This window comes from Mastomys coucha, unplaced genomic scaffold (assembly GCF_008632895.1).
Source record: "Mastomys coucha isolate ucsf_1 unplaced genomic scaffold, UCSF_Mcou_1 pScaffold17, whole genome shotgun sequence".
NCBI lineage: Eukaryota > Metazoa > Chordata > Mammalia > Rodentia > Muridae > Mastomys > Mastomys coucha.
This window is the reverse complement of record NW_022196899.1, coordinates 16,214,587-16,226,276: the sequence shown is the minus strand read 5'-3', so window position 1 is coordinate 16,226,276 and position 11,690 is coordinate 16,214,587.

Below are 11,690 nucleotides of genomic sequence, written 5' to 3'. Positions count from 1 at the left end.
GACATTTTTTTTCACATAATGTAAGGCTATTAGCCATTCCTAAAGGCGAAACTTTCTAATGATTACAAACTCACTAGAACCAAACCCTTTGCAATTACCAGGATGCAGAAGGAAAAACAACCTTCTAAGTGCACAATAATTTTATATGAAGCAGGCAGGCCAGATTGTAATATGTTCTACAGCCTCATTGAGCTTTCATAAATCTTAAATTTAAATTTTATTTTGAACAACACCTAGATAGATCTGTGATAATACTGTTTTGTCTTAAAAACAATTCCCCAGAGGCAAGGAGAGGTGAGGACACAAAAACTCTGTAGGCAGGGTTTTCAAAACAAAAGAAATGCCTCACAAACCTCCCTGAGGCTGCTCTGAGCTTTGCATTAACCCAAATGTAAATATTTTTTAATCTGAGTATACTGACTGAGTCCAGGCCCAAAGATTGCACCTCCTGTAGTGAGTACTTTTTCCACCGGAGCAATTCTTGGTCTGTCTATGCCTCTAATTTTTGGATAATTTTTTTTCCTAAGATGGTTTATACTTAAAACATTCCTTATCACAGCTGCACTGTGAAAGCATTGTTTGTACATACTGTAGTCCCCTGGAAGGCAGTAAACATACACAGACCCTGATTGCAAGAGAGTCTAATTTTTGCACAAACATGAATATATCTACCTAAGTCTGTCTTTGCTTTGTATGGTCAAATGGACACAGAGAGCTGCATGAGTGTTCTCGTAAGACAATCGTATAACAAAAGGAACCCGTTCTTGAGGTTCTCTGAAAATTCGACTAGCAGTTTTCAGTAATACAAACTCCTTGAAACAGTTTATCAGGAGCCTGTTTGATACCAAATAAATTCTCACTATGATCTCCTTTCCTCCAACTTTGGGAGGTTGGATTTTGCTTTTACCATTGTATCCAATAAACATTGTTTTTAAAAGGGGCAACAAGCCCATACTGGCCACAGTTGCTTTCAACTATTATTGCTCTTGCAGTCATCCTAATTACAAAATGTGGGTGAGTTAAGAATCCTGAGCTTGCAAGCAAACTGCAAACTGCAACCAATGGAACACTGGGAATTTTACCATACTTTTTAGATTTCTCTTCTAATATTAAGGCATAATCATAAATTTTGGAAAGCAAAACCCAATTTTAAACAATCTATTCTCTTTAAAATCAATACCAAAAGCACTACTGTCACATTATGAGGTTTGGCTGCCAGTTCTTACATATGAATGCATGACAGTGCAACTTTTTTTTATTTTTTATTTTTTATTAGATGTTGTCTTTATTTATGATATCACCTTTCCCAGGATACCTTACAAAAAAAAAAAGGAAAAAGAAAAGAGAAAATAAAAGAAAATAAAAACACAAAAACAAAAACAAACCCCTGTTCCCTCCCCTGTCCCCCTGCTCACAACCCCACCCCCACCTGCTTACTGGCCCTGGCATTCCCCTACATTGGGGCACTGAATCTTCACATGGCCTAGGGCCTCTCCTCCCATTGATGACCGACGTGGCCATCCTCTGCTATACAGGAAATAATCAAACTCAGGGCTGAAATCAATCAAAAAGAAACAAAAAGAACTATACAAAGAATCAATCAAACCAGGAGCTGGTTCTTTCAGAAAATCAACAAAATAGATAAACCCTTAGGCCAACTAAGGAAAGGACACAGAGACATTACCCTAATTAACAAGATCAGAAATGAAAAGGGAGACATAACAACAGACACTGAGAAAATTCAAAAAATCATGAGAGCCTACTACAAAAGCCTATACTCAACAAAACTGGAAAACCTGGATGAAATGGACAATTTTCTAGACAGATACCAGGTACCAAAGTTAAGTCAAGAACAGATCAATGATCTAAACAGTCCCATATCTGCTAATGAAATAGAAAAACTCATTAATAGTCTCCCAACCAAAAAAAAGCCCTGGACAAGATGAGTTTAGTGCAGAGTCTTATCAGACCTTCAAAGAAAACCTAATGCCAATACTCCTCAAACTATTTCACAAAATAGAAATAGAGGGTACTCTACTCAATTTGTTCTATGAAGCCACAATTACTCTTATACCTAAACCACATAAAGAACTAACAAAGAAAGAAAAGTTCAGACCAATTTCCGTTATAAATACTGATGTAAAAATACTCAACAAAATTCTTGCAAACCGAATCCAAGAACACATCAAAACGATCATCCATCCTGATCAAGTAGGCTTCATCCCAGGGATGCAGGGATGGTTCAATATTCAGAAATCCATCAATGTAATTCACTATATAAACAAATTCAAAGAAAAAACCATATAATCATCTCATTAGATGTTGAGAAAGCATTTGATAAATCCAACATCCCTTCATGATAAAAGTCTTGGAAAGATCAGGAATTCAAAGCCCATACTTAAATATAGTAAAAGCAATATACAGCAAACAAGTAGCCAACATCAAACTAAATGGAGAGAAATTTGAAGCAATCCCACTAAAATCGGGGACTAGACAAGGCTGCCCACTTTCTCCCTACCTATTCAATATTGTAATTGAAGTCCTAGCCAGAGTAATTAGACAACGAAAGGAGATCAAAGGGATGCGAATTGGAAAGGAAGAAGTCAAATTATCACTATTTGCTGATGATATGATAGTATACTTAAGTGACCCCAAAAAGTCCACCAAAAAGCTCCTAAACCTGGTAAACAACTTTAGCAATCTAGCTGCATATAAAATTAACTCAAGCAAATCAGAGGCCTTCCTCTACATAAAGGATAAACAGGCTAAGAAAGAAATTAGGGAAACAACACACTTCACAATAGTCACAAGTAATATAAAAACCCTTGGTGTAACTCTAACTAAGCAAGTAAAAGATCTCATTGACAAAAACTTCAAGTCTCTGAAGAAGAAAATTGAAGAAGATCTCAGAAGTTGGAAAGATCCCCCATGCTTGTAGATTGGCAGGATTAATATAGTAAAAATGGCCATCTTGACGAAGGCAATCTACAGATTCAATGCAATCCCCATCAAAATTCCAACTCAATTCTTCACAGACTTGGAAAGAGCAATTTGCAAATTCACCTGGAATAACAAAAAAACCAGAATGGCCAAAACTATTCTCAACAATAAAGGAACTTCTGGTGGAATCACCATTCCAGATCATAAACTGTACTAAAAAGCAATTGTGATTAAAAAAAAAAAAAGAAGAAGAAGAACTGTGTGGTATTGGTACAGTGACAGGCAGGTAGATCAATGGAATAGAATTGAAGACCCAGAAATGAACCCACAAGCCTATGGCCACTTGATCTTTGACAAAGGAGCTAAAACCATCCAGTGGAAAAAAGACAGCATTTTCAACAAATGGTGCTGGCTCAACTGGTGGTTAACATGTAGAAGAAAGCAAATCAATCCACTCCTATCTCCTTGTACAAAACTCAAATCCAAGTGGATCAAGGACCTCCACATAAAACAAGATACACTGAAACTAAGAAAAGAAAGTGGGAAAGAGCCTCAAGCACGTAGGCACAGGGGAAATTTTCCTGAACAGAGCACCATTAGCTTATGCTCTATGATCAAGAATCAACAAATGGGATCTCATAAAATTGCAAAGCTTCTATAAGGCAAAAGACACTGTCAATAGGACAAAATGGCAGCCAACAAATTGGGAAAAGATCTTTACCAATCCTATATCTGATAGAGGGCTAATATCCAATATATACAAAGAACTCAAGAAGTTAGACTCCAGAGAACCAAATAAGCCTATTAAAAAATGGGATACAGAACTAAACAAAGAATCCTCAACTGACAAATTCCAAATGGCTGAAAAGCACCTAAAGAAATGTTGAACATCCTTAGTCATCAGGGAAATGTAAATCAAAACAACTCTAAGATTCCACCTCACACCAGTCAGAATGGCTAGGATAAAAAACTCAGGTGACAGCAGATGCTGGCAAGGTTGTGGAGAAAGAGGAACACTCCCTCATTGCTGGTGGAATTGCAAGCTGGTACAACCACTCTGGAAATCAGTTTGGTGGTTCCTCCAGAAATTAGACATAGTACTACCAGAGGACCCAGCTATACCACTCCTGGGCATATACCCAGAAGATGCTCCAACATGTAATAAGAATACATGCTCCACTATGTTCTTAGCAGCCTTATTTATAATAGCCAAAAACTGGAAACAATCCAGATGTCCCACAACAGAGGAATGGATACAGAAAATGTGGTACATCTACACAATGGAGTACTACTCAGCTATTAAAAACAATGAAGTTAGGAAATTCTTGGGGAAATGGATGGATCTGGAGAATATCATCCTGAGTGAGATAACCCAATCACAAAAGAATACACAGGGTAATGCATTCTCTGATAAGTGGATATTAGCCTAGAAGATCAGAATATTCAAAGTACAAACCACAAACCATAAGAAAATCAAGAAGAAGGAAACCCAAAATGAGGACACTTCGTTCCTTCTTAAAAGGGGGAACAAAATACCCATGGAAGGAGATGTAGAGATTAACTCTGAAGCAGAGACTAAATGAAGGACAATCCAGAGACTGCTCCAACTGGGAGTCCTTCCCATATTCAGTCATCAAATCTAGACACTATTGTGGATGCCTGCAAGTGCTGGATGACAGGAGCCTGAGATAGCTGTCTCCTGAGAGGCTCTGACAGTACCCGACTAATACAGATGTAGAGACTCACAGCCATCCATTGGACTGAGCACAGGGTCCCCAATGAAGGAGCTAGAGAAAGGACCCAAGGAGCTGAAGGTTTTGCAGCCCCTTACATGAACAACAATATGAACTAACTAGTACCCTCTGAGCTCCCAGGGACTAAACTCCAACCAAAGAGTACACATTGGGGGACTCATGGCTCCAGCAGCATGAGTATAGGAGAGGATGGCCAACTCGGTCATCAATGGGAGGAGAGGACCTTGGCTCTGTGAAGGCTCTATGTTTCAGTGTAGGGGAATGCCAGGGCCAGGAAGTGGGAGAGGGTGGGGTGGTGAGCAGGGGGAGGGAGGAGGGAACAGGGGATTGTTTTAATTTGGGGGTTTTCTTTTTTATTTTTTTTCTTATTTTTTTTGTTGCTTTTGTTATAAGAGGTAGAATTAGGTTTGTGTGGATTTGTTCAAAGACTACTTTCTTGCTTCTTCTAGGGTATAGTTTTGCTCCTTATGTTGATGTTTTCGATCTATTATCGTTTTAGGGCTGGATTTGTGGAAAGTTATTGCATAAATTTTGTTTTGTCATGGAATACCTTGTTTTCTCCATCTATGGTAATTGAGAGTTTTGCTGGGTATAGTAGCCTGGGCTGGCATTTGTGTTCTTGTAGGGTCTATATGACATCTGCCCAGGATCTTCTAGCTTTCATAGTCTCTGGTGAGAAGTCTGGAATAATTCTGATAGGCCTGCCTTTATATGTTACTTGACCTTTTTCCCTTACTGCTTTTAAACTTATTTCTTTGTTTAGTGCATTTAGTGTTTTGATTATTATGTGATGGGAGGAATTTCTTTTTTTGGTACAGTCTATTTGGAGTTCTTCTTGTATGTTCATGAGCATCTCTTTCTTAAGGATAGGGAAGTTTTCTTCTATAATTTTGTTGAAGATATTACTGGCTCATTACACTGGGAGTCTTCACTCTCTTCTATACCTATTATCCTTAGATTTGGTCTTCTCATTGTGTCCTGGATTTCCTGGACGTTTTGGGTTAGGAGCTTTTTGCTTTTTGCATTTCCTTTGACTGTTGTGTCAATGTTTTCTAAGGTGTCTTCTGCCTCTGAGACTCTCTCTTCTATCTCTTGTATTCTGTGTGTGATGCTTGCATCTACGACTCCTGATTTTTTTCCTAGGTTTTGTATCTCCAGGGTTGTCTCTCTTTCTGATTTCTTTATTGTTTCTATTTCCATTTTTAGATTCTGAATGATTTTGCTCATTTCCTTCACCTGTTTGATTGTGTTTTTCTGTAGTTCTTTAAGTGATTTTTGTGTTTCTTCTTGAAGGGCTTCTAGATGTTTACCTGTGTTCTCCTGTATTTCTTTGAGGGTGTTATTTGCATCTTTCTTTGTTTTTTTTTTGTTTGTTTGTTTGTTTGTTTGTTTGAGACAGGGTTTCTCCGTGTAGCCCTGACTGTCCTGGAACTCACTCTGTAGACCAGGCTGGCCTTGAACTCAGAAATCCACCTGTCTCTGCCTCCCAAGTGCTGGGATTAAAGGCGTGCGCCACCACCACCCAGCTTATTTACATCTTTCTTAAAGTCCTGTATCATCATCATGAGAAGTGAATTTATATCTTAATCTTGCTTTTCCAGTGTGATGGTGTGTCCAGGACTTGCTATGGTGGGAGTACTAGGTTCTGATGAAGCCAAGTAGTCTTGGTTTCTGTTGGTAAATTTCTTGCATTTGCCTTTCACCATCTGTTGATCTCTGGTGTTAGATGTTCTTGCTGTCTCTGGCTGTAACTTGTCCCTCCTGTGGGTCTGTAAGCCTGTGTCAGCACTTCTGGGAGATCAGCTCTCCTCTGGTATGACCCATGTGCAATGGGCTGTGGATCAGTCATACCTCCTGAGTCCTGAGTCCCTGCGTCGAAGCACTCCTGGAAGGCAAGTGCATGTGAGGAAGGGCCATAGAGGGCTGTGGACCAGCAGTACCCCCTAGGTGAAGAGGGAGGTAGAAAGGATCCTGAGCTGGCTGCCCTGCCACTTCTGAGGCCTGTGCCTCCTTCCTTGTCCTGCCTTAGAAGGTCACCAGAGAGAAAATGGAGATCTCTCCTGAGTCCCTGGGTTGGAGCACTCCCCAAGACAGTGCAACTTTTAATGCTTCATTAAAAAGACATTGTTTTAAATCTTATCCCTTATAAGTCTAGTTTCTAGGATAAGAATTACATAAAATATTATCCAAATTTAGAAGTATCTTTAAAGACCTGTTTTCTTGGGTTGGCTCATGCCATGTGTTGTTGTTTAGAATGACTCCAACTCTGAGTTACCAATTTTAAGCGAACTTTCTGTTACCGATGTTATAAGCAAAAAGCTATTGCCCCCATTAAGAACGTCTTGTGTAGACAGTCAGTCTCTCTCAGGGCTTTTTCAGCTGTGCTTGACTCCCTGCCACAGTGCGGTGGCTTATCCGTTTCTGCTGTGCAAATTGTGTCTGTCTTTTATACAAGTTTAGCTCAATCGGAGATGGACAGCCAGCAGAAAAAGTTTTAAACATGTTTTTCCCAATATGAAACACAGAACAACAATGATTCAAACAACAAAACAAAAACAAATCTAACTTGACAGACATATGGACAGATTCTGAAAGCTATTCTCTCTTTAACTACTTCTTGCATACCTGGCCAATGTTTACAAACTTTCAAAAAAAAATGTTTTAAGATCCTTTTTTCTTAATCCGTGTTCCTCATGTCTTGAGGGACTCCTTTGGAACCTTTAAAAACAATTCATGCTCACTTAATTCTTGGGCCATAGTTGCACCACTCTTCTTACCTTTCTCAGATCAATCTCACAAGCAGATGACCTGCAGTGATCTCTATGTGGATCTTCACTCATGTCCTGTTGAAGTAGTGATCCTATGCGGGGGAGGACATCCTCTTGGGGAAGTGGTGGTCTTCTTGGACCTCAGACCCAGGGGCCCCATGCTGGGCGCCAGTTGCTCCAACCTGCAGGGCATTCAGCAGAGACCTAGGGCAGGGGAGAGAGACTGAGGAGGACAACAGATGCGAAGAATGATAGCAAGACAGATGTCTGATCAAGCTCTGCAAACTTTACTTCAGGGATGGCAATATAAAACAAGCAGGCGAAAGCTACAAGGGAAAGGGGAAGAGTTCAGGGGCTTTCCGAAGGCCAGGTGGCAATCTTCAGTTTCTGGAACCAGCGGTCACAGTGTCCTCCACACCCACAAATATTCTTACTGTTAAACAACACATGTATATATGTGTAAGCTAGTAATTTTCCACAAGGCCATGGTTAAGGCCATGGCTCCCAGTAAATACCCATATAATTTAAAACTGACAAAGATCTGACATATGTCTCCAATAAAATGAAACATTTTTTATATATTATAATATAAAACATGTTACAGACATGTCACATAATCCCACAGGACAAGAGATTGTGGAGAGATCGAATCATACTCTAAAAGAGATGCTTAATAGGCAAAAGGGGGAAACAAGGATACCTAGAGATAGGTGACAACTGCTTTATTAACCTTAAAATTTTTAAATACTAATGAACAAAACACTACAGCTGCAAAAAAACACTAGACCGTAGAAAGAAAACAAAACTACTAAACCAGCCTGTTTATATTAAAGATATAATAGAAAGCAAGGAATGTGTTACACTGGGGGAGAGGTTATGGCCATATTTACACACAAAAAAAGAAAAGTTATGAGTTCCTTCCAAGTGGATACATATCAGACATGACAAAGAAAGACGCCCCTAAAGATAATTCAGACAAGAAGAAATAGATTGACAAGATCAACAAGATAGGTGATGTATATGTGGTGATCTATATGTCTCTGTACACAGAGTCAACTCTAGAACTGGCTGAGACTTAAATGTCTATATACAGCTAATAATACTTATTGGGTACAAAATTCCCATGAGTTATTATTACATATCATATTTTAAGATGACATGAATTGAAATTTATATTGTAGTTTAATTATGTGATCAAACTAATCTCTTAAGAAAGGAAGTTGTATTTCTTTATTTATCTTTATTAACTGATCTGTGTGCCCTGCACATTCCATATGAATGAATCTTTACAGAGCTGTGTGACGCTTGTAAGGTTTGTGTTTTGCAGAATGGAAGAGGAGAAAGACAATTCTAACAAGATTCACACTCTGGGATGCTGAGATTATTGAACCTTCCATTTCAGCTCCTTGTTTGAGTCTACCTCACCTACACCAAAGCTGTTTCTCTAAAGACTTGCTTCCAGGACATTTCCAGAACAGCTAGCTCACCCATCCAGCCTTTCAAACTGTTACAGTCAGGACTTCAGCTAAGCCATAAACTTTCTCAGCACGTAGAGATTGGAAGGCAAATGATGCTAGCTAGCCCTCCTTTGTCAACACCAATTTTCTTATTTCCCTTTGGGCTCCCAGAAGAATCCTTTCAACCAGTTCAGCGAGAAGCAAACAAAAGAAGATTGTCTGTTGTTTGGGGTGGATGGTTCTGGTTATTTTATGAATTATAGATACGTTGTCATTTTAGGGGATAACATGCAAATGTTACTTTGAACAGGAAGGAAACTAGAGAGCATAGACTCAGAAATTTTGATCTTTCCTTTCCTCTTCTCCATTCATTCATCCTAAGTAAATGAGAGGGGGTGTAAAAGAAAAGGGAGATATAGTAATATTATAGAAATTAAAGAAATAGACAAATAGAGATAGGATATAAAATTTACTCTTAAACAAAACATTGTTTTGCCATAATCTTACATTGATAGAAACCTTTGTATTTGAAGCAAAATTGAAATTTTAATTTCTTACATTGGTACAGGATATATATATATACATATATGTGTATATATATATATATATATACAGAATTAAGGTTTTCATTGGTATAAAATTTTATGTATTGATACAAAATTTAAAATTAATATAGTTCCTCTTAGATAGGCATTGTGCTTATACAGCTTATATAAGAATACAAAGGCTTAGACCCGATCCTTTTAATAGCTGCTATTACAAACTGTTTAGGATGATTAGGTAGCTAAGTTAATAGTCAGCTCGTGAAACTCATGATCCTATTAGATTCTAATTTAGTTAATTACAAGTGTTTTCATAATTATTCAAATAATGAATAGGTAAGCGTAATGAATGTTTGACAATTCAGTTATGTTATATATATAGTCTTTAAAAGCATCAGAGATACACAGAATATGGCACTTAATGTGATTTCATAATCAAAGATCATTTGACTATGAAAAGGATATGCTTCTGATAGTATCCCCATTCCACTTCAAGGAAGATATTGAGCATCATTACCTCTAGGCAGAGTTGCTTCAATTATGGCAAGATAGCCACTGGGCAAGAATTGCCATAATTTATCTGCAGACAAAAATACTTCCAAAAAAAGGATAAACAGATGAGGGATAGTCGATTGTTAAGCTCTGCCAAGACAGGGTAAGCTAGTTGTTCATAATACCTGCTTCACTTAAGATCTGTCAAATGTTTCTGGGCCAGAAGGCTGAAGATAGATGCTCCAAGATTATGAGAAATTAGGGGACTGTCCAGGAAGTCAGCTGTTGCCACACATTGTATAGCTTTGAAAGCTATGTCTTTGTGCTTCCTACATATTAAGGTAATATTTAATTCCTTCTCAGATCTCTGACTCGATTGAAGACTAGTTATAGTCACATAATCAAAGCAAGCAAAAGTTAAGTTGCTTAGCATTAAGAAAGATGATCTAGATTTGTTAGGATGTATTTCACATGGAAATGCAAGTTTTTCTCAATATATGTTTTTCTCAATATAAATTTTAAATAACTCCAAACATATTAACTGTATATTTCAAAATAATATATCAACACTAGTATTTTCTTAAATTAACATAAATATTTAAAGTCTTTTTGTTTGTTTGTTTGTTTGTTTGTTTTGCATTTAGTAGAGCTTAAAATCTTTGCTCTTACTGTGGTACAAGCCCAAAATAAGAACAATTTTTAGACATTGAATTTCTTGTCTTGTCTGTTCTTCTATGACCCTCACTTCACCGAAGGATTTTTACCTCCATAGTAGCTAAGCTGAGAGTTGACAGTTCTGCTGCACCAAGGAATGAATTGCAGGCACAATTTTTGGATACAGACTTCCTGCTATGGTCAAAGCTATTTGACTTAAGTGAGTGACTTTATTCTCAGCCCACAGAAGACAGGTTACATTCAATTAAGAAATGGTGTGTGTATTAAGATGGTCTATCCATAAAGTCATTCACCAACTGTTTCAATGAACAATGGTTCTGCTTAGAGGGTGGCACAGCATCAGGTGAGGATAAGAATCTGTTTCATTTGCTGTGATAATTTGGAAAAGCATTCATCTCAGAGAAAGAATAACTTATAAAGTCCTTGTCTTCAAACTTAATACAAGAGTTACAAACGTCAAGCAAAGCATTCAGTCTTACTCTTTGGTGTTCTCTTACAAACCCCCTCCCAATTTAATTGTCTACATTTCTTTTGGCTGTACACATACATTTGAAATATGTAAGCTGTTCTGAAAACCATAGTATAGTGTAAAAACATCAAATAAACAATCCTACTAATGGAGGCTCAGATAGGAGAAGCAAGATTTCAAGACCCTTAAGTTGTACACAGCAAGACACTGTCACAAACAAACAAGCTGAAAGTGTTTATGGCTTGTACAATATTGGACCTATTTCTCTAATTACCAAATTAGAGAGAACATTGGATGACAATCAACAAATTTCTAATTACTCATATTTTTGGATTTCAATCGATTAGGATATGTTGGCAATATTAACTTTTATATTAAGATATTAAGAAAAAGTAATTGATACTTCCTGTTGTTTTTGTTATAAGAGGAAGACTTAGGTTTGTGTGGATTTGTTCAAAGATTACTTTCTTGCTTCTTCTAGTGTGTAGTTTTGATCCTTATATTGATGTTTTCCATCTATTATCCTTTGTAGGACTGGATTTGTGGAAAGATACTGTGTAAATTTGGTTTTGTCATGGAATATCTTGTTTTCT